The sequence below is a fragment of the Lissotriton vulgaris genome, chromosome 1_2 (assembly GCF_964263255.1).
Source record: "Lissotriton vulgaris chromosome 1_2, aLisVul1.2, whole genome shotgun sequence".
Taxonomy (NCBI): Eukaryota; Metazoa; Chordata; class Amphibia; order Caudata; family Salamandridae; genus Lissotriton; species Lissotriton vulgaris.
In genome coordinates this window covers 160,142,539-160,164,717 of record NC_141686.1, presented here as the reverse complement: position 1 = coordinate 160,164,717, position 22,179 = coordinate 160,142,539, and the positions used below count along the sequence as shown (strand labels likewise).

At 43.5% G+C, this 22,179-nt stretch overlaps 1 long non-coding RNA gene and 1 pseudogene across 2 annotated transcripts in view; one reads left to right on the top strand and one right to left on the bottom strand.

Moving 5' to 3' along the window:
- LOC147734738 (aldo-keto reductase family 1 member B1-like) overlaps nucleotides 1-22,179 on the top strand; it is a 236,662-nt pseudogene that overhangs the window by 88,103 nt on the left and 126,380 nt on the right. Inside the window, exons 3-5 of the transcript XR_015307537.1 lie at nucleotides 12,154-12,270; nucleotides 12,471-12,548; nucleotides 13,514-13,636. The product of XR_015307537.1 is annotated as an aldo-keto reductase family 1 member B1-like (transcript). The remainder of the gene's footprint in view (nucleotides 1-12,153; nucleotides 12,271-12,470; nucleotides 12,549-13,513; nucleotides 13,637-22,179) is intronic.
- LOC147734739 (uncharacterized) lies at nucleotides 1,114-15,725 on the bottom strand. Its single transcript, XR_015307538.1, has 3 exons — nucleotides 15,672-15,725; nucleotides 3,973-4,068; nucleotides 1,114-1,194 (listed from the first exon to the last, which is right to left on the bottom strand). It is a non-coding gene; the product is annotated as an uncharacterized LOC147734739 (long non-coding RNA).

Genomic DNA, 22,179 nt, shown 5'->3' with positions numbered 1-22,179 from the left:
TTGGGATTACATGAGGGATTGGAATCCATATTTCAAATTGTTCTTGACAAAGTTAAGACCTGGCTAAATGTATATCCTGGTTTTGGCATTGCACACTATAATGGATCTCCCACAGAACACAGGGAGGATTTACTAAAGTATTTGTTAGTATTAGAAGTAGTAAAACGAACAACTCTGTATTACTAAAATTGCAAAGTTGCCAAAGTCCTGATCCAGCGCTCCTATAGAAAAACTGTCTCACAAACACCATCTGTCACCTCAATACTCACCATATATTTCTAAACACATAAATCCAGGCCCATAACACCAATGAGACAATTTTGAGCAACTGAATCAGGTGGTTTGATTTAAAGAACTATTCACAAAATATTTACATTTAAATTTACATAGTGCAGTTTAAATCAAGCCACATAAGGTGGATGGATCAACTAATGGAAACTAGACCATGAATAAACAAGACCAGCTTGTCACTTCAAATCTAATTTTTATTATCTTTATTCTCATAAAAGAAAGGCATTTAAAATGATTTAAAACTTTATTTCATAAGCAAATAGGAAAGCAGCATTTTATTAGAGAAACAAAATTAGAACTGACATTCAGAAGAAAGCTCAGAAACATGAATTATTAATAAAAGTTTGTTTCCATTGTCTTCAAACTATTTCCCTGTCTATCTCATACTTCACCTAAAGGGAAGAAAATCAAACCAGCTGTCCTTACGTGCGCCAAAAGTCCAACAGCATGACACCGTCTCAGGAATCGGAAAGCAAGAGTTTTTTCTCCGCTCATGGTGTCACAATTTATACCTTTCTCACTAGCTAAACTTTCTACATTTCACATTCCTTCAGAGGAATCCAAATTTTCCATTGGCTGAGACATGTCAGTCCATCATTAAGTCATCTCTGAATTTTGACCAAGCTTGGGCTTTACATAAGCTCCATTGTCTTTACCTTACGTGACATTCCATCAAAATGTTACTTTCATTCGAGTTCAGAACATTACTTCCTAATCTTGGCGGACACTTTCTTCCTGTCCTTGAGCCTTCTCTCCATGAGCATATACTATTCATTGTTAATGTTTGTACAGCAGAATCTCCACTACTGCGTAAATGCAAGGCTCCACTCTGGACAAGGTTTCTCGTCTGCGTCTCTGTCAGCCATATTTTTTCAGAGCCAACTTTAGGCCTCACTACGAAAACTATTATTAAACAAACACAAGACATCAATTAATTAAAGAATTGAGACCCATTCTGTTACCCTCCCCCTTTGCTAATTAACATGGTTAATTATGTTACCTAGCGAGCACATAAAAGCAGCTTTATATTTACCTTTCCTTAATGATTCTGGAACTCTTTGAGCATTTTATCACAAAAGACATAACATAGGCAACATAAAATAAGCACATGCCATTATTTAAAAATGCCGCATTTAGTACTGACGAGGACAATAGACAAGGTTAGTTTTATTATTTTTCTTTTTGCAGTTGCAACACAAAGCATGTTAATCCCGCGTGTAAACCCATGATGAATGCATCTTTAATCTAGATTGGTTAATAATTTCACCACAAACTTATTAATATTATTACATTTATTAGGAGAGGTTAACTTTGCAAGTCAGAACAACATTTTGTTCTTCATCTTGCTCCATCACTCTTTTGCATAATTTATTCAGCACACAAAGCTTGAAGTGGTATTGTTTTGACTTACACTGGGTGCTTCCTTGTGTCTGGACAAAGCTATACCTTTCTGAGAAGCTCTATTGAGACAAAGTAGGTGCCTGGGGTTGCTTTTATGCATTCCAGGCTGGCTTGGATGGTATTGTGCCCATTGAAAGCTGTAATACTCTGCCTGGAGTAGTGAAAGGCTTTAGTTATTTTACAGCTTGGAATGGATAGCACTTTGATAATCCTATGCTTAAAGAGTTTGCTGTATAAATAGCAAAAGGCTTTGTCCCTTTCTAGCTTGGCATCAATGCAAAGTGCTAATCCTATGCTTAAAATCTTTGTTTGAAAAACAGACATTTGAGTTGAGCAGATTCAGAGTGTTTTTTTGAGTTTAAATGGCCCGTCCTGCCGTGAGAAAGGCCCTGCTGTGAACGGACCAGTGCTGATGCCAAGAAGGCATGTGGCACAAAATGGACAGGTGGAAGGCCGAATTTAGCAGTTAAGTGCAGTGGGTTGTTCAGGACACTGTCATCATACCCCACTTGGGATTTATATCGCATAATTAAACAGCGCGGCCCTAACTCACTGAGTAGGATGGTAAAGCACTACAAGAACCAGCAGACTTTGTGGCTGGTAACACGCCCACTGGGGCAGGTTTTGGAAAATATCAATACCTTTCCTGCACCCCACACGATTTTCATTCGGGGAAATGCTGTCTTTTATCTCTGGCTCGTAGCTCTATTTCAATCCACTGAAAAAGCTTAATATTACGAGTATCCAAGCCCAGGAGAGCGGGTCAGTGTGAGGGACAGGGAGCGCCCCGTCATTACATCCAGCAACAACCTCCCTCATTCAGGTAAGGCTCACCGACACCTGCTGCAAGTAGTATTCAAGCGCTTTTATTCAGTGCAAGGCACACACAGATTAAAAATAACCCAACGCGTTTCTGCTTCTTAAAGCCTTGATCACGGGTGAAAGTCTCTTTTCATTGATTGGCCACATGTCAATTTGTGAACTGTAGCTCCAACCTCTTTTAGCTGCGCAAGGAAGCCCATGTTAAATTGCAGATTAATTAGTGAAAACTGCACATCGAACAGACAAACTAAAAGACTGCTATGTTCTTGGAATTGAAAGTGAGAGAAAATTTAATTGTCATCTCTTGAAAAACCGCAATGATTTCTGGTAATTGAAGTGAGAGGCAATGGAACTTCTTTCCCCTTTAAATAAACATGAACACTGCTGTTTGAATTTGTGCACTCTAAAAGAGGTTGGAGCTACGGGTCACAAATTGACAAAAAATCGAGTGGAAGCTCTGGTGCATTTTTCCTTGGTGACGTATACTGGGGCATGTGGCAGTTCTTGTTGGATATATATATATATACACACACATACATACACACACATATAGTGCAGTCTAATGGCATAGCTGAATAAAACAGAGTGAAATAGATCTCAGAGGTATCCAGCATTTTTTCGTGAATGAAAGTGACTTGGAATATAGTGACAGGATCTACATCCATAACATTTACACCAGCACTGATGGTGCAGGCAGCACGGAGTCAATAATCACCTTGTAGGCATGCTGGGCACCTGAGTCCCAGCAGAGCTAATTATCAGTGGAGCCAATATAAAGATGAAGAATTGGATGGGCAGTTGTCCACATCTATGAGGTCTAGTCCCCACCCACTACCTCCATTTTATTATTCAGCCTAGGTTCAGCATGTGCCCAGTCTGTGCATCAGCGTGAGGACGGCCAATCTGTTCCCCCTCCCAAAACTGACCAATACGGTCAGCAGACTGTATAGGGTCATTATCGCTGCCAGCCGTGAGTTTCTGTTGTCCTATATGCTCATGAGAAATCGCCAAGCTCCACTCGTTTTCTAACCTAGTGTTTAGAACTAATATTTAAACTCTGAAGTTTATTTAAAAGCAATCAGAGACATGGTGGTCTGCTGACCCCAGCAGCCTACATCCATGTGATGCAGCAAATCCTAGTGAGTCACAATTTGCAACCTACTGCATTAATATTCATGAGGTAGGTCTAGTTACGATCCACTACGAATAGTTAATATAGAATTAACGGGAGGATACCACTTTAGTACAATAGTAATAGCAATTATCGATTTGCAAAAATTCGCTATTTAGAAATTGCTAGTACTAATTCTAGCACATCTAGCCCCTAATCCCTTGTTTGTAGCAGAAAAAACGTGCTTTGTCTAGTATGTTCACAGTCTGAAGGCGTTCAAACAGAATACATCTAAAGTGAATCACTTCTTGTGGTGCACATTGTGTATCTTTACAGTACAGATGCACCTTTTGTTGCTTGCGGAAGATGCCCCGTAGACTGCACTGTTAACTGAAGTCATCTAAGAAACTTGCTGCTTCCTTTTGAGGTTTACGGCAGCAAACCTGTTAAAGAGGGATAGAACGGCATAGTTAATTTGTGCTTCTTTAATCCTTGGCCTCTTTCAATAAAAAATTGTTCTGCACTTCAGTGATTTGTGAAGTCCCCCCTGGCTGCACTTGGACCCCAGACAGAAACATCCAGCCAGCCTATTGAACACATACCAGATGGTAATAGATTCAGCGGCCACCCTTCCATTAGGGCAGAGGAGCGTTGCTCCTGCCCGCTGCTAGCGCCATTTTGAATTTATTACCTTTTTATTTTTCCCTTTCCCTAGCCCGAGCTCTGTTTGGGGGCGGGGCCACTGCTGCAGACTGGCAGCAGGGGAGTGGTGCTCACTCTACCAGTTTACACTGCACATGTCCCTTTGGCCGACTGTGATGACCAGCCTGCCATGCTCAATGTAAACCTCTCCACCCAACTGTCTAAGACCATTAGGTGGAGAGCATCATCTGATTAGAGTGGAAAACTACTGCAGCCTGCACACCTGGCCAGCATTGAGAGTCTGAAGCAGGAGGACTGGAGGTGAGCCAGTACATGCATTGGGTGAGTATATATATATATATATTTTTTTATTCTTTTTTTTTTTTTTTTTTTCAAATCTTTTTTATTGAAGAATAAGGATGAAAATAAAGACAATACAATAAATCTTTAAAGGTACAAATGAACAAATTCTTGGTATCATGACACTTACAATAATCAAAAAGCAAATCAAGGAAAGAAGATAAGAAAAGGAAGAGAGAGAAAGAGAGCTAGAGAAGGGAAAAGATAGAGAAGAAGAGAAGAGAGAGGTGAGAAGAGAGAGGACAGGTGTATCCATAGGGCAATAGTAGTTGGTTTACCCAGACTCGGTACACTGTGTGCGTAGTAGAGAATATGCAGTAAGTATACAAAACCACAAGCAAACACCTCAAATTCCACCTAGATACTGTTTGGAAAAGTCAATTGTTGAGCTGCATATCATGGTGGTTCAAAGTGGGAGGATGACGCATCCAGGGATGTCCAGAGTTTTTTGTTCGAAGGCTTCCAAGTGGCTGACTGCAGTGCAGGATTATCTGCCCCTCTTAAAAATGAGAGCCATTCCAGCCACATTTTGAAGTTGACTTCGTCAAAATTTTTCCATTTGTAAAGAATGACCTTGCACGCCAATGTCAGCATAATATCAAGCAGTTGCCTGTCATGAATGTCCGGCAATTGTGTTTCCAGGGGACCTAAAATGACATATATGAAATCTTGGACAGGCGTGATTCCAAGCACTTGTTGAATGTATGTAAATATTTTATTCCAAAATGTTCGTAATAGGGAACAATGAAAAAACATGTGTGCCAAGTCACCAGGAGCTTCATGGCAGTTCCAACAGGTAGGAGTATCCCTCAATCTACATTTAAACAGTCTCTGGGGGGTCCAGAACACTCTATTTAACAGCATATATTTCGTCTGACATAGGATCGGGGATATCTTGTTTGTCAGTGCGGTGTTGTGTATCACCTCCCAGTCTAATGCAATGCCTGTGGAATTAGGTTCCGCTTCCCACTTAATTTCGGTCAGCCTATGTGGCGTCTTGGGTAGGGGGAGGAGCAATTTATATATTCTTGATACAAAATGGTCAGCATGGTATAGTATTCGTAGCCGGGACACAAGCCAGGGTAAGTCTGTGTTGAGGGGGCATTTGGAGATAGCGGCCTTCAGTTTTAGGAACTGGTAAAATTCTATGGGTGGTAAGCTAAACTTTTCTTGCAATGTCGAGAAGGGCAGGGGTCTGCCATTATCATAGAGGTCATTCACTATGTGTATACCTTTTCCGGCCCACACTTCCCAGTAAAGGGTTTTCCCTTCTATCCTGATCTTAGGGTTATGCCATAATGAGAGTAGGGTGGATCTCTTAATCACCATAGCAGTCTTATGATACTGGTCAAGTCGGAGAAGTGCTCTTCTGGTATTTAGAAGGATGTATTTGGAGTGAGGTATATGGGCCAGATCCATGGTGAGGAGAGACGAGAGGGGTGCATCTGCTATTAACGACCGTTCAATAGTTAGCCATACTGGAGTGTAGGATGCATCCTCAACCAACCAAAGGGCCCCTTGCTTACAGAGGAAAGCCGTTTGGTAGTTCCTAAACGAGGGCAGGCCCAGGCCGCCCTTATCTTTTGCTAGCTGCAGCTTTTTAAGTGATATCCTGGCTTTTTTCCCTCGCCATAGGAACTCTCCGAACAGCTTGTCCACCTTCTTAATAAATTCGTCTGAGAAAGTCATGGGTAGCATGCTAGCCAGGTAGTTAACTAGAGGCGTGCACATCATTTTTAGAGTCTCAGCCCTGCCCCACCAGGACAAGAATTTAGGTGACCAACTGTCTAGTAAAGTGGATATCTTTTTTAATGTTGAGTCTTCATTTAATTTCAGAGTAGTAATCAAGTCCTTCTCAAAGTCTAGGCCCAAATATTTAAAAGCTTTCGGTTGCCAGGTAAGGCCAGATGTTCCCAGTAATCCTTTATCCCCGATGTTGTTTAGTAACTTAACCTCTGTTTTATCCTTGTTTAATTTATATCCTGAGACTCTAGAGAACCCCTCAATTGTGTCCATCAAGGCCGGGATAGCCTCGTCAGCTTTTTCCGACAAGATCAGGACATCGTCGGCGTATGCAGTCAATTTTACAGTGCAATTACCAAATGGAACCCCAGCAATGGCTTCATTGTGTCTGATATGCCACAGAAAGGGTTCTATTGCCAATAAGAACAGAGAAGGTGATAGTGGGCAGCCTTGTCTCGTCCCTTGTTTTAGGCAGAAAGAGGAAGAGAAGGAGCCGCCCGCTCTGACCTTAGCAGTGGGGCTGGCATACAAAGCCATTACGAGTTTAGTAAACGTCTCTCCTAGGTTGAAGTTGCGTAAAACTGCCTCAAGGTAGGACCAATCTACCTTGTCGAAGGCTTTTTCTGCATCCAGTGTGACTGCCACCGTGGGGGTCGTCAAAAGCTTCGCTTTTTCTAGAGCATGGGCCAGTACTCTGGTGTTATCACTAGATAGTCTATGTTTTAAGAAACCCGCTTGAGACGGATGTACTAGGGTGGGGAGGACTTTTTGCAGACGGGCTGACAGGATCATGGCTAGTAATTTACAATCAAGGTTAATCAGGGAAATCGGCCTGTAGTTCTTTGGAAGTGATGGGTCTTTGCCGTCCTTTGGCAGGACTGCAATAGTTGCCTCTGCCAACGTGCCTTTGACCTCCCCTGACTCCGTAAATTCGTGAAAGAGGTGTAGAAGGGGATCAACCAAGTCCGATGCAAAACTTTTATAAAATTTGGCCGTGAAGCCGTCCGGACCTGGTGCTTTCCCACATTTTAACCCCTTGATCGCTTTTTCTACCTCATTAGCCAGGATCGGCCCATTCAAACTGAGTTGTTCCTCAGGCTTTAACTTTGGTAGAGCACATTCTTGCAGATATTCTTGAATTTTGTCCCCCATCACCAACTCGTTTTTAGCGTATAGGTCCTCATAAAAGTCTTTAAAGACCTCGGATATCTTTTGAGGGTCCGAATGAGCAACTCCCGCCGAGTCCCTGATAACATTAATAGCATTCCTTTGTACTTTAAATTTTAAGTATGCTGCCAGGCTCTTACCGGCTTTGTTAGATTCACATAGCTTAAACCTTCGCTTCCTATCCAGCCACACTCCCGCCCTTTCGCTCACTAGCTTGTTATATTCGTATTTTCTATGGGTCATGATATTGAACGTTTCCTGGTCCCTTGTCATTTGGTGTTTGTTCTCTAAAGTGGCTATCTCAGCTTCCAACCCTTCTAACTTCGCATTACAATCCCTGTTCATTGCTGAACGGATTTTGATGCACACTCCCCTTATTGTGCTTTTCAGGGCTTCCCATCGCACTAGTTCTGAGGTGTCCCCCCTCACATTAGTCTCCAGATAAGATCTAATAGCCTCCAAGATTTTAGTCCTATTCTGTTCTTTGTGTAGGATTTCTTCGTTAAGTCTCCAGGCCGTTTGTTTAGGGGATGGTTTAATGTTACTGATGGATAGAGATATACATGAGTGGTCCGACAGTACCCTTGGCTCAATTGAAGTATCCTCTATCCTTGCTACGCCATTTTGTGTAATGAAAATGTAGTCAATACGGGAGAACGAGTCGTGAGGGGAAGAGTAGAATGTGTAGTCTCTATCAGTGGGGTTTTGTATCCTCCACGCATCAATTAAGTGGAATTGTTGGCATAGTTTGATGAAGGCATTATGTGATTTGTTTGGTTTGAATGTACACTTAGAGTCCCTATCTAAGGCCGGGTCAAACGGAAGATTAAAGTCCCCCCCAATTATGTGTATCGCCGTGTCAGGAACCGTCGCAATCTGTTTGACTAAATCCTGCCAGAATTCTAAATCATTAGTGTTAGGTGCGTAGACATTAGTGACAAAGAATTCCGTGTTATCCTTAGTGAGTTTCACCGTAACCCAGCGACCTTTTTCATCTGATGAGGAGGATAGGAGCTCTACCTTGGACTTCTTTGACAATAATACCAGAACCCCATTCTTTTTACCGAGTGCACCTGATCCTACAACCTCTGTATAAAACTTGTTGCGCAGAGTATAGAATTGTTTAGCATCCAATTTGGTTTCTTGTAGCAAAACAATGTCCCCCTTTTGTCTCCGCAAATAATCTAATATCTTTTGTTTTTTAACGGGCTGATTCAGACCCTTAACATTCATGGATAAAACTTTCAGTCGATCAAGAGAGGTTGTACCAAGTGGAGTGGACAGCGGTCTATGTGACATTTACAATGGTATATGTGTCATGGTTGTAACAAGAGACCCAAGGGAAAACATGGTATTCGGCGCATCATGTAAAGGACACATTGTCCTGCCACTCAAGATGAGATACAGTCTGAAACCACCACCAGATAACTGGATACCTGATGATATAGCACGCTTAGTCTGAGTATAGATATATAAACACATCATATGCATGATACAACTTGTCCAATCAAGAGCAAAGAGACAGGTAAGAGAGGAAAGAGATGATACGGGAAGGAGAGGAAAAAGAGAGAAGGAGAATGCAGGAGAAATAAGGAGAAATAATACAAAACACAGAACACAGCACCCACCCCTCCCAACCCCACGCAACCCCCCACCCCACCCACCCCAATTGTAATACAGAAGCATGGCGACGTGAGGAAAACTGCAGCAGCCCCCCCGCCTAAACTTAGTCATTTAAAGACATTGGAACAACAATACATAACGGAAAATGCATATAAAAGGCTATGCAAGCAGTGGAACGTTGAAGTAATGCAGCAAAATCGACATGTGTTCAACAGCACACCCACTCATTATATCTTCCTGGTAAGGCAGAATAATTTCTGAGTGCACACTGAACTATGATTATCGAGCAGAAATTTGAGAAGATATCAACATGACCTATTAGAAGATATTATGGCATCATATCTCACATCAAGGCACCAAGTGGCTAGTGGCTAGTAGAATTTAAGACATCGCCTCAGTGGCGAAGAACCTGAACAGAGAACAGTAGGACATCAGTAATCAATAGTCAAATAGACATAGTTTTGACAGAACGAATCCGGTCTACTCCGGGTAGCCTGACAGTGTATCAAAGTCTGGAGTTAGACAGCACTTTACAATGTATACATTACCGGCCATCGTCTCATTGGAGCCAACCAGGCGAGCCAACTTTAAACAAGAGGATCCGATCAAAACAGCTGGGCCACTCCAGCCTGAACCAGAGAGGTAAATTAAAGAAACTTCCAGTACATCCGCAGACTTGGGGTTCATCCGGTAGGAACCCAGCAACGTAGAAGCCCATCAGGCTTTCAATAACAACAGAGCACAGAAAACTTTATGATAAGACCTAGCGTGGTCACTTGTATCCTGAAGCAGAAGCCGAGGCCGATAGACCATCCGGGTTATTAGTTTCCATGTCGCGCTCCATGTCTCGTTCTTCCGCATCCTCAAGCATGCGTTTGAGCTTCATTGGATCTGTAAAGTAGTGAGCCGATCCACGGATTGTCACCCGATATTTCGCTGGGCCCGCAAAGCCAAATTGGTATCCCTTCACCGACAGATGCGGACGAAGGGCGAGGAAAGCCTTCCTTGTTTCGACGGTCTCCTTACTGTAGTCTTGGGAGATGTAGACTTTGGTGTCCTTCCATAGAATATGATTGTGTTTTCTCACGAAGGCTAGGATTTGCTCCACATGTTGGTAGCGTAAGGGCTTACATACGATGGGTCTTGGTCCTCTCTGTGTTTTAGTGATCCTTCCTGGGACTCTATGCGCCCTATCAAATTCCAGAGGATTTGCGAAAGTCATGTTTGTGGCTTTAGTGAACCAGGATTCCAAGAACTTGATGCATGAGCCATCCGAATCTTCTGATCCTTCCGGAATTCCAAAGATGCGTAGGTTCCCTCTCCTGTTCCTGTCCTCCAACTCGGCTAGTCGTCTGGTTGTCTGGTCAGAGGAGATGTGCAGGTGTTTCAAGGCCGTTGAGGTTTTAACCTCTATGTCCTCCAGGCGACTGATCCGGGATTCTGTCTCTGTTAGACGCGCGTTGGTGTCTCGGATATCTTGACGGATTGCCACCACTTCCTCCTTAGTAACCTTGGCTAAGTCTTTCACCTCGTCTAACCTATTTAGTATCATATCCAGTGCATCCGGAGTGACTTTCTTTGGCTTGTTTGGTGACCCCGGGTTCGAGTGGTCCGATTTAAGCCTCTTAAAGGTTCCTTGATCTTTGGTATCCATTGTAACCTTCTCTGGGATGCACAGATGTCTAGGCAGCAACTTAAGAGCTCTCTTTCCGGTACTCACGTAGCGCAAAGCAGACAGCACCAGCCTGGGTAGGGGCTTAGTCAGCCAGCACCTAGATCACTGACATTAATAGCATTACGCAGCAGGCAGCTGAGGAGTAGAGCGACCCATTCATTCATTTATCATTGCATATGGTGTTAGCTGAGACTGGGACATTAGGGAGCCCCCTGTGAGTTGATGTCGAGCAATTCATGTAGTCATGTATTCATTGTCCGCAGACTTGGGTTTCCACACGCAGAAGCAGAAGCATCAGCCAGTGTGAACAACACGTGCATCTGAGCCACTGGAGAGTGTTTTGCAGGCACGCAGAGCAGCAATTATCCTCTCTTTCTGAATTTCTGGAAGTGCGCCTAAATCCTTCCCCACATGTCTAATTTGTTGCCAGCAGTGTTCGTTTTGGCGTTTTGGCGTCAAAAGTGGTCATTTAATCAATGCTAAGGTTTGAAGAGACCTTGCTTCGGTGTTCATGAATTACCGAGTGGCGGCCGCCATCTTGGTAAAGGTCAGTGAAGTCTCTGCATGGCCGGCCCCACTGTTCCCATTTGATCGGCGTAAGTCAGCTGCCCCCGAGCGCTAATGACTGCAAACGCGCTCACCTCCTGCCGCTTTCCTTGCGCTGCCGAGTTTTCTTCTGTGATCCTCTGAAGGCTCACTTCGCGCTCCGCCGTCCGCTTTAGAGCCACGCTGTCGCCATTAGCGCCCGGAGCCTCCGTCGATGCAGCCTTTGATCCGCTGCAGCCCCGGACACGGGAATCAGGTCAGCATGCTCAGGGAGTGATCCGATGCACAAATCTTCGGTCACGTCCCCGCTGCAGGCATTGGAAGGTGTTCCAAATATAGGTAAGAACGCTCGTGGCGGGAGGAGAGACGCTTCAGACCGCCATCTTCCTCGGCGTTATTCTTAACCCACTGATGCACTGCACTGGGAGACTGGCACTGCCTTCAGCCTCAACGCCAGACTTCTCAGTCGTTATTCGTTCTAACCTCTGTTTATAACGAGCCATGACTGAGTGCCTTGGCGTTGACCAGGTATTTCTTCTCAATGGTTGCCTCACCTGATATTTTGGGTACCGTCTTCCACTGAATACATTGTTATGTTATGTTGAATTGTATTGCACACTATTCACCAGTGAGGGTTTTCAGGCACATTACAATTACTGTTCTCATGGGCTAGCATTGATCTGTAGGAATGTGTCTTTTTCTAACCTGGCAGAGGCCTGGAGTGGACACGTGAACCTCATTCTTCCAGTAACCCAACTATGTTCTCTTGTAGCTCTGGTGCACGTTCCATGAGAAGTCGATGGTGAAGGTTGGATGTCAGAAAACTCTGGATGCGCTGAAGCTTGATTATCTTAATATGTACCTGATCCACTGGCCGGTGGGGTTCAAGGTGCATTTTTATGCCATAGTTACTCTATGTCACTTATTGTGCAAAGTATAAATATAACAAAGTTCTCCTAAATACATCACATTGCTGTTGCACTTTGCATGTGGTCACCGATCATGCTTTTCCTTTAGAAAGAGTGCAATAGTGTGGACCTAGTGCCAAAAAAGGTTCTTGAGTGAGATGTTTTTATTTTCCTTTGGCAGGCTGGTGACACAATGTTCCCACTTGATGAAAATGGGCATGCAATCAGGAGCAACGCTAACATTCTGGAGACTTGGGAGGTAGGATTGGGGAGGCTGTGCTGCTCCAGGAGTCCCACTGTCAGGGAAGGATGCATTGTGGATGTCTATAGTGTTCCAAAGTGAGACTGCTCCTTTTGATGCCATTTGTGACCTTATGAATATTTTTTGATTATGACCTCTACCTATGTTAGATGTAACAATAGAATACACACTTTGGTGATGATGTCACTTTAAGACATCTGAGAATGTTTGGAATCCCAAAAAGTAATGGTTGGAATTATTTCAAATGAACAATAACTTTTGCCATTTTTTGTAGTCAATCTATAGCACTCAATAGTGAGCTCTTAGCTTTTGTTTATCGCACGAAGGTTGGTTCCTCCTCAATCATGATGGTCACCTCACAAATACACTCTTTGAAAAAAGAGGGTTTCTGCTGTGATTTTGAATTTGCATGTTTAAAACTGTGCTCCAAGTAGATTCTACTCTTGTATAATATGCAATCATGTAGTTTTTCTTGTGTGGTGTTCAATTGTATTGTTTCTTTGTGCGGTAAGGTTTGGGGCTGATATGTCTTAGGTAGTGTGGTTTCTGGGCTACAGCAGATATTTTGGGGTGGGGGAACTGTAAGTGTTTATTCCGGAATAATTTATAAATACTTTGTGCTATGTGTACTTGTGTATCATCCCATAATCCCATGCTACATGGAAGCATTGAATTATTTGTTGCCTGTGGACTCTTGGTCTTTGGTACTGGGGTCTTTTTCCAAAATAGGTGGATAAATATATGTATTGTACTTAGAAGTCTTTTGTACTGGTTGTGTTATTGTATTACAGTTGGATTGTGGTTTGGATTGTGGTAGGACTATGGGTTGCATTTCTTAATCTGGGGGTTCTGAATATGTTGCTCTGTATAGGGCTGTGGGCAGAATTTCATCTATGGTCTCGCTGCATTTCTGCAGTACGCTGGGGTTTGTGGATACTTACATCTAATCTGACCTCTTGAAGGGCATGGAAGAGCTGATGGATGCAGGTATGGTGAAGGCCATTGGAATTTCCAACTTCAACCACGCTCAGATTGAAGCCATCTTGAACAAGCCAGGACTAAAATTTAAGCCAGCAATGAATCAGGTAAAACTTTCTTCAGGATTATTAGCAACTCAATCACCTGAACACAGATACAATCAGGTTACAACAATAATTTTAACAACACTATAGCCAACTATTTTTGATACCAATACTACCAGTTCAAATCAGGACAGATGGAAGGTGCACTTGGTGAATGATAATAATACTGGCTCCCTTTCTTAACACTGATAGGGCTCCTGATGTTGTGGTCCAGTCAGTCATGGTGACTCAGATTCAGTGTGCCATAGCCAGGGACATAAGTAATCCAGCACAGAGGGGAAGCCATGACTGAGATCAGTGACTATGAAACCACTAAGGGCAGTGCAGGGGTTACCCACTCCAAGAGGCAGGAAGCCTGGAGCGGATGACGGACCAGACGGCAAGAATGCAGGTGAACGTTTGCCAATGTCCCGATACTGCTGACTCTGCCTATCCAAGAGACTCACATTGTTAAATGGTTATCAAGCCAGATTGAATAGATTGGCTTTGCTGCTTTCTTTACCCATCGTTTTATGTGAATATATTTCAATGGGACCACACATCAATGTCAACTGTGCGGTAGGCACTTTTCTTCAAGTTCCTCTGCCAGCCATATTGCTACCTGCAGCTATCTAAATATATGTATATCAAGTTCTGCATGTTTCCATGTTTATAGTCCGAAAATACTGAAGCAGCCATCTCAAAGAAAATTGCCAGTCTGTACACCATTTAGATGAGAATATGTTTAGCAGATTTTGTAATTGCAAATACTGTTTCTCCACCATTGGTTTATCATTGATGAGGCCGATTCACAAAACTAATCTGAGATAAAATCCTACACTTACTACTTTTGGTATTCACAGAAGGCATTTAGTAGTAGTAAAATTAGGACTCCTAACTTTACTACCACTAAACTGAGACAAAATCCTAACTTTACGACTTTCGGAATTCACCAAAGGGCATTTAGTAGTAGTAAAGTTAGGACTGATAGGTTTACTACTTCTAAATGCCTTCTATGAATAACAAAAGTAGTAAGTTTAGGATTGTATCTCAGTTTAGTAGTAGTAAAGTTAGGAGCCCTATTTTTACTACTACTTAAATGCCTTCTGTGAATACCAAAATTAGTAAATTTAGCATTTTAGCTCAGATTAGTTCTGTGAATCTGCCCCAATGTTCCTAAACTCAAGGGCCCAGATGTAGGAAAAATGTACCCAAAGCAGCTGAGTTGCATGAAAGGGAGAGAACAGAAGAGCACCATATCTACTAAAATATGCCTCTGTTTTCATCTTTACCTGTGCTGGTGCACTTTAGGCGGCCATGCTACAATGAACACACCATTGCGTCACAATGCAAGGTTGTGTGCACTGTAAAGAATCGTTTTTGCACTTGAAGGTGACCCTTCCGGTACAATAGCTTTCCTTTAGCACTTTTCCGTTTGGTATGTGTGCTGTACAATGCAGCACACATGCAAAGAAGGAACAGGGAGGAGAAATGAAAGCATTTCTTCTTGTTACACCTGTCGAGTGAAGGCAGAAGATTTTGCACACATTGCTGCTTACAAATCTTTGTAGATAGGGATTTGCCACATGGGTTACACCCATGTACCAGCCATGGAAGTCCCCCTTGACCCAAAGGAATGCAAAGCAGAGCACACTGCAACTGTGCATTACTTTGGGAAAGTGTCCAACACAAATCCCGATTTGCATTGACTATTATCCCAGCATAACACTTTGCGTCAGGTTTGCGTTACAAATGTAATTCACACCCAGATCAAAAAGTTACTAATTGTGTGACTATCTAATCAAGATAACTACCTAACAACTACTCCTTTTTTATTTAAGTCTGTAATGGACAGAAACTATAGTAATGCACTAACTGAGTTTAATTCCTTTTAAAAGAAAGGTAGAGGTATAATTTTGTAAAACAAATCAAGTGCCAGTCACACCCTTTAAGGAAGCCACGCACATGTGATCATGTAAAACTATTTTATCTAACTGCTCTGAACATGCAATCTAACGCACGCTGATGCTGCTTTACCCTATATATATTTAGAACTCACCTCGCTGAATTTAGTTTTTGTGTTGTGGTTTTCTGGTGCATTTTCTCTCTTCCGCACTTCAAAGACAGGCTGAGGTCTGATTGGCTCTTTTCAACCAATTGGAAGCTCAACCGGGAGGACCCAGATGTGTCCCCCGGCCAATTAATGCCTGCCATGGCGGGAACAGGCAATTTTGTCTAACTGCTCTGAGCACGCTATCTAATGCGCGCTGATACTGCTTTACCCTGTATATTTTAAACTCACCTCGCTGATTTTAGTCTTCGTGTTGTGTTTTGGCGCATTTTCTCTCCTCCGCACTTCACGGACAGGCTGAGCTCTGATTGGCTTTTTTCAACCAATCAGATACTCAACCAGGAGGAGCCAGTAGTACCCACCCGTCATTTAATTTCTGCCATGGCGTGGACAGGTAATTTTGTCTAACTGCTCTGACCACTCTATCTAACGCGCTCTGATGCTGCTTTCTCCTATATATTACGAACTCACCTCGCTGATTTTAGTCTTTGTGATGTGTTTTTCTTGTTTTTTGGTGCATTTTCTCTCTTCTGCACTTCATGGACAGGCTGAGCTCTGATTGGCTCTTTCACACCAATCAGAAGCTCGACCAGGAGGAGCCAGTTGTACCCACCAGGCCATTTAATGCCTGCAGTGGTGTGGATATGTGCAGCTGGTGTTTGAAGGCAAGACTGTATGCGACCATCCGTGCCTGGACGACGCCAGATGCCAGATGGGCTGCCGGTCTGGCCCCCACAAAAAATATTAAACCCCGAGATGACATATTGGCCATTAGAAAGGAGGTAAGCCCATGTACTCCCCACCTCTGTGCCTCACTGGAAGGCCCCTTTTGCTGCATTCAGTGCAGTTATTGCTCTCTAGCTAACGCTGTCTCTTCTTCCCCTTCCTTGCACTCTATCAAACTATTCAGTTTGAATTGCCACTCTCTAGTCAAGTACTTCACTGAAGAATTTCATTTACTCCAAAATGAGGCACCGAATATTCTCTTTCTTACTGAGACATGGCTCACTGACAACACAGAGGTGGTACCTGGGGGCTAAGCCATGCCTCAAGGTTGCATCATTGTGACACTTAACATAGGGGCGGTGGTATCGCAATCATCTTTAAAACTGGATATACGTGCACCCTAATCAAAGAGGCCCTGGGGGGCTGTGAGTGTGCAAGGTTCAGAATTCTCTTGAATGCTAATTTCACGCTATCTGGGCTCCTAATTTATCACACCCCGGGGACATCAAAGGAGTTCAGGGATGCACTTATTGCAACTTCTGCTATACTCGCCATCAGACCAGCTAATTTCGGTATTATTGGATCAATTTACACCTGGATGGCAGTCATGACTGTGAAATTAGCAATTTTTTTTGCGGATCTTGCTGATTTTCAATTGATCCAGCATGTGCCCCGATGTACTCATTCTGCGGAAAACATACTGGACCTGGTTCTTTCTAACCTGCTCTCGCTTATAGTTAAACCACCTATCCCGATGAGCTGGTCTGACCATTATTTGGTAAGCATGTCACTATTAGGAGTGGGTTCTCTTCAGGGTACAGCACGTATATCGGTCTTAAGGCGCCCCTGGTATAAACTCGACATCAAGCAGTTCCGCACTCTCCTCCTGAGTCAAATGCCAAGCCTCCCCAATAACCAGATGCGGCGGAGAATTCCTTTTGGAGTGGCTAACACACTCCCTCAACTCTCTCATTCCCACCAGGTGGTATCAGAGCCGTAATACCCAGTCCAGCCTGTGGCACAATGACAACCTGGCCTCAGTCAGGAAAAGTGGTTAAAATCTGGAACGGGCATGGAGGGAGGTCTACGACCCTCTCCTGAAAACACTGTATCGTGCAACAATCAACAACTACCATAGAGCCATCTAGAAGGAAAGAGCTGGCTACAATGCCGATGAGATCAGACTTTGCAGTAATCCCACTAAATGTGTCTTTTCTCTGCTCAAGGACCTTAAATCCTCAGGGCAACCTCAAGCCACCCCTCCTTCTTCCAATCAGCAATGCGAGAGCCTTGCTGTCTTCTTTATTAAGAAGGTTGCGGACATCTATAAAACTTTCCCCCACACTGAAACTAGGGCTAGCCCCTCCATGCAGTAATGCTTTGCTCCAGTACTCTCCGTTTTCCCAGTGCTCGCTCAAGAAGCGAAGAGGGCGATCTATAAAAAAATTGAATACAGGATCCCCTGCAGACCCCCTCAAACTGGACCAATTTCAGAAATGTTTACCTCAACTTCATTTCCCCTTTTGCAAACTCATCCATCAATCTCTGACCTCTGTCTCATACTCAATGCCAACAAATCGGAGATCTTGTTGATGTGCAAAGATATCCATCTGTGGAGTGATCATTGGTGGCCGTCCTCTCAGGGTCTCCCGCCGGCCCCTAAATTGGCAGTAAAAAATATGGGAGTCTGGATAGACTCCACCCTTACTTTTCAGGCCCAGTTTAAGGTAGTAGCTGGGGTATGCTTTGGGCTCCTACATGGGCTTAAACCTCTGCTGGGTTTCTTCAACCCTACCACCCTTCAGGTGATCATTCAGGCCACAGTACTCTCCAGGTTGGGCTATGCTAGCTCCCTATATTGGAGCCAATAGTGCAGAGATACTGCATCTACAAAGGGTACAAAATGCTCTCCTTGGCCTGCCTAGAACTTGTTCGACCGCTGGCTCCATCTGCAAATTGCATTGGTTGCCAGAGGAGAAACGTATTCCATTTAAGACTCTGTTTCACCCACAGAATCATGTTTCTCCAATCTCCCGCTATTCTGGCCAGTCTCATGGTGCACTACATACCCACCCACAAGCTACGCTCTATTGACCAGCACCTGGCTGTTGTCCTCTGGTTTAAGAGAGTACGGGCTGGAAGACGCTCCTTCCACGCTCGTGTGCCTAAGCTTCGGAACTCCCTTCATATCAGAAACATCCAAAATCATTATCTCTTCTGTAAAGCCATCAAATCTCACCTATTCCCCGCATAACTGCTTTCTGTGTGTTTTCTGGTTTGCCTATGGCAGTTGCATTATAGCACTTGGATGTTCCGTTGCTGGGGCAGCTGCGCTCTTTACAAAATCCCATAACATATCATAACATATTCACTTACAGTGCAAAAACAGGTGATGAATGAAATGCCTTGTACTGATTCTTGTGGTGGGCAGAAGCAAAGTGTGAATGACAATTAAATAGATTAAATAAATGAAGAAGGTTGACTGAAAGCCTCTGTATATATTTTTATTATGATTTTTTTGTTAAGTTGATGCTAGCCAACAGCTAAAGCTGCCATTCGGCCAGACCTAACAAAACATGAAATGGGGTGAGATGGGCCACAGTCTCATCAAAGTTGAACTTTAATGCAGCAGACTGTCATTACAGATCCTTCAACACCAATGGCATTACAGGAAGTGATGTCATATGATCCTTGACCTGCTGCCACCCTCCTCTCAGCTGTCTGTCTTTTATATTACCTCCTGCACATCTGTCTTTCTCACCTGATTTGTTCCTATGACTAATCCACTACGTTTGTCAGGGGTTGCTCCGCAGGATCCAGTTGTCGCAAGTAAAGGTCCACCTCCTGATATTACCAACACCCTGAATGCATGACACAGGGAGTTCGAACTATCAGGCAATGGAAAGGAAGGGGAAGGGACTGCAGGGAAAGGGACCTGTAACAACAAAAGAGCAAAATATAAACAAATTCTGACATACAAGGCTACACTCAATAGGTCTCACTACGCCAGTACCTACCTGCTCTGAAGAATGAACATAACATAACTTCTAATAGCAGTCAAAATCGTCTCTCTCTTTTATTCACACCTGTATAAAAAGGATAGGCCAGTACTTCAAAACACATATACCATAGACAAGCATTGTCATGTTCATTGTTATGTCAAACACATACCACAGTAATAGAGAGAGTTCTCCATAATTGTGGGTTTCTTGATAATGTGAGCAAACCCTATCGATCCTTTCAAACTCAGAACTATTCAATAAAAAGTATCTGGGTATTGTTGAGGGTTCATTTCTTTTCCCCAATTCACAATACCAGAAATGTTAGAAGGCACACAGAAAGGAAAAGGCTTACTGTACTCTAAACCAACAAGAGTATCAAAAAATGTCCAAACAAACCGGTAACGCGTGGCAGTACCCACCACCGCGCTCTGGTCGTATTTCCAGATAATACCACAACCACGTGTAGTTGCGACCACCCTTTGCTAGGTGATACATTGGAACCAAATATACAATTCACTTAACAAATGGCAGTGCGTGTTTGTGCCCACCACCGCGCTTCGCTTTTGCCAAAACAAGGATATACCACTGAATTTAAAACCGGCAGCGCGTGGTTGAGACCACCACTGCGTTCCGGTTTGAAACCTTTAGCAGAGCTAAACCAAAGTTGACGACAGTGCAAGTATACCTATACTACTGCGCTCCGCTTGAATGTACAATATGAATATCCCCATGAAACGGTGACGCGTGGTAACTAACCACCGCTCTCCCTCAGCATTGATAATCCTCCTACCGGAATGTTCTCCGCAGTGCCAATAGCTGTCCCCACCTTTCGGATCGGGAAAGTAGGAATCGATAAGCCGAAAGGAAACGCCCAGCCAGAGTTCCTCGCAACTCTAAACACGACCTGCAATACCAAGAATAACGTGCATCAGGCAATGCGCATTCGTGTCTGATGTACTTCCGTCCGCTCAAGGATCATGGGAGATGTAGGTTCTTGATGATTCGGTAGGTGCCCATTGACACGTCCTGACAAAGTTGTCTTTCTAACTGATCACCTTACATCTCATGTGTTCTCCTCTCTCACCTCCATATCTCACCTTTTCTCTTTTTTGCCTCTCTTGTACCTATCTCCCACCTCTCTTACTCCCTTGTCTGTCTCTTTCTCACATGTCTCTGTCTCGATATCACCTCCATAGCTCTCAGCTTTCCTTCTCCCCACCTCTCTCTCAGCTGCTTTTTTTAACCTCTCTCTGTATCCCTCTCTCTAAATTGGATAACCAATCTGTATCCTATTTATCTCTGTCACTTTCTGATCACTCTTTCAACTGTCTCCCTTCTTTCAGCTGTCAATTTTTCACCTGTTAATGTCCCCACTTTTCTTCACTGTTTTTCTAACATGTGTCTTTTTTGTGTCTCTTTTTTACCCCTGTCTTCCCATCTCTCCGAGCCTTCTCTCTCATCAATGTCTCTATTACTTCTCTCAGCTGTCTGCCCAACCTATGCCTCTCTTACTCTCTCAATAGATGCTTTGTGAGTAGTCTCTCACCTCTCACCTATCTCCCCACTACCTCACAGCTGCCACTTTATTATTTGCTGCCTGTCCCTCTCTGATTTGTATCTTTTTTTTACAAGTCTCACCTGCCTCATCCTGCCTCTCAGGTCTCTGTCAAAAGCTGTCCTTTTATTACATTTATCTCACTTGTATCCCCCCTCTTTCTGTCTCTCTTAGCTATCTCTTTCTAATATGTCTCTCTCTATAGCACGTCTCTCATACTAGCATTCCTTGTCACCAGTGTCGCCTTCTCTCTGACTCTCAGCTGTCTCTTTGTCACAGATGTTTCTTTCACCAATCATTCTCATCCGTCTAACTCTTTCACACCTGTCTGCATCTTTTTCACCTCTGTCTGATGTCTCTTTAATCCTTCTTTCTGTCTCTCTTGAGTAAACATACCTGTGCTTTTATCTGTCTACCACTATCCATGTCTCTTTGTAGTGTGCTCTTCCTGCTGTTGCTTTTGATTTTTCCTAATTTCTCCCAAGTTCTGTCTACCCCCTCGCTCTGTCTCCTATTCACTCCTGTCTTTCTTGCTCCCTTCAATGCACATGGGGTTCAGGAAACACAGGAACATCTTTTTACTGGTATCCATTCCATCTGGAACAATGAATAATTGTTTTACTAGTTTGTTACTTTCCTCTTAGGCCAAGTGTCGTGAGCAGAGCACCAGGGGTAGCAGGAGGCGAGACCGGGATCACAGGTGCAAACCAATGGAAACCTTTAAATAACATCAATGGATGGGTAGTGATGGCATCCTGTCAGAACTATATTGGTGTCTTCCATCACACCTAGCTGAGCTACTCCTGGAAGTGTTTGAGATGAACCATGGGGATGAGAGTTGCTGGCTATAATTAGAGAAGCTCTCTGCACAAAATTACCAAAACCTGCTAAGAAACTAGAAGACTATAGGTCATTTTGAATGCTCTCTAAGATAAAGATGGAAACCAAACTGGCAGATAGATTTGGTTGACCAGTGCAAATGCTGATACACCAATACCAGCGTGAGTTTACACCTCGCCTGTCATGATTCGTTCACTGCACTCTCAAGCCTACCACCAAGGGGGCCTAATTGGTGGATTTTCCAGTGTTCTAATAAGCTTCCCGACCCTTCCCTACAAGCATATACTAACTTCCAGCCATTTGGACACTACGTGAAGTTTGCCATCAATTACCAATCCATGCCAGGGATTGTGGAAACCAGCCTGCTCATGCT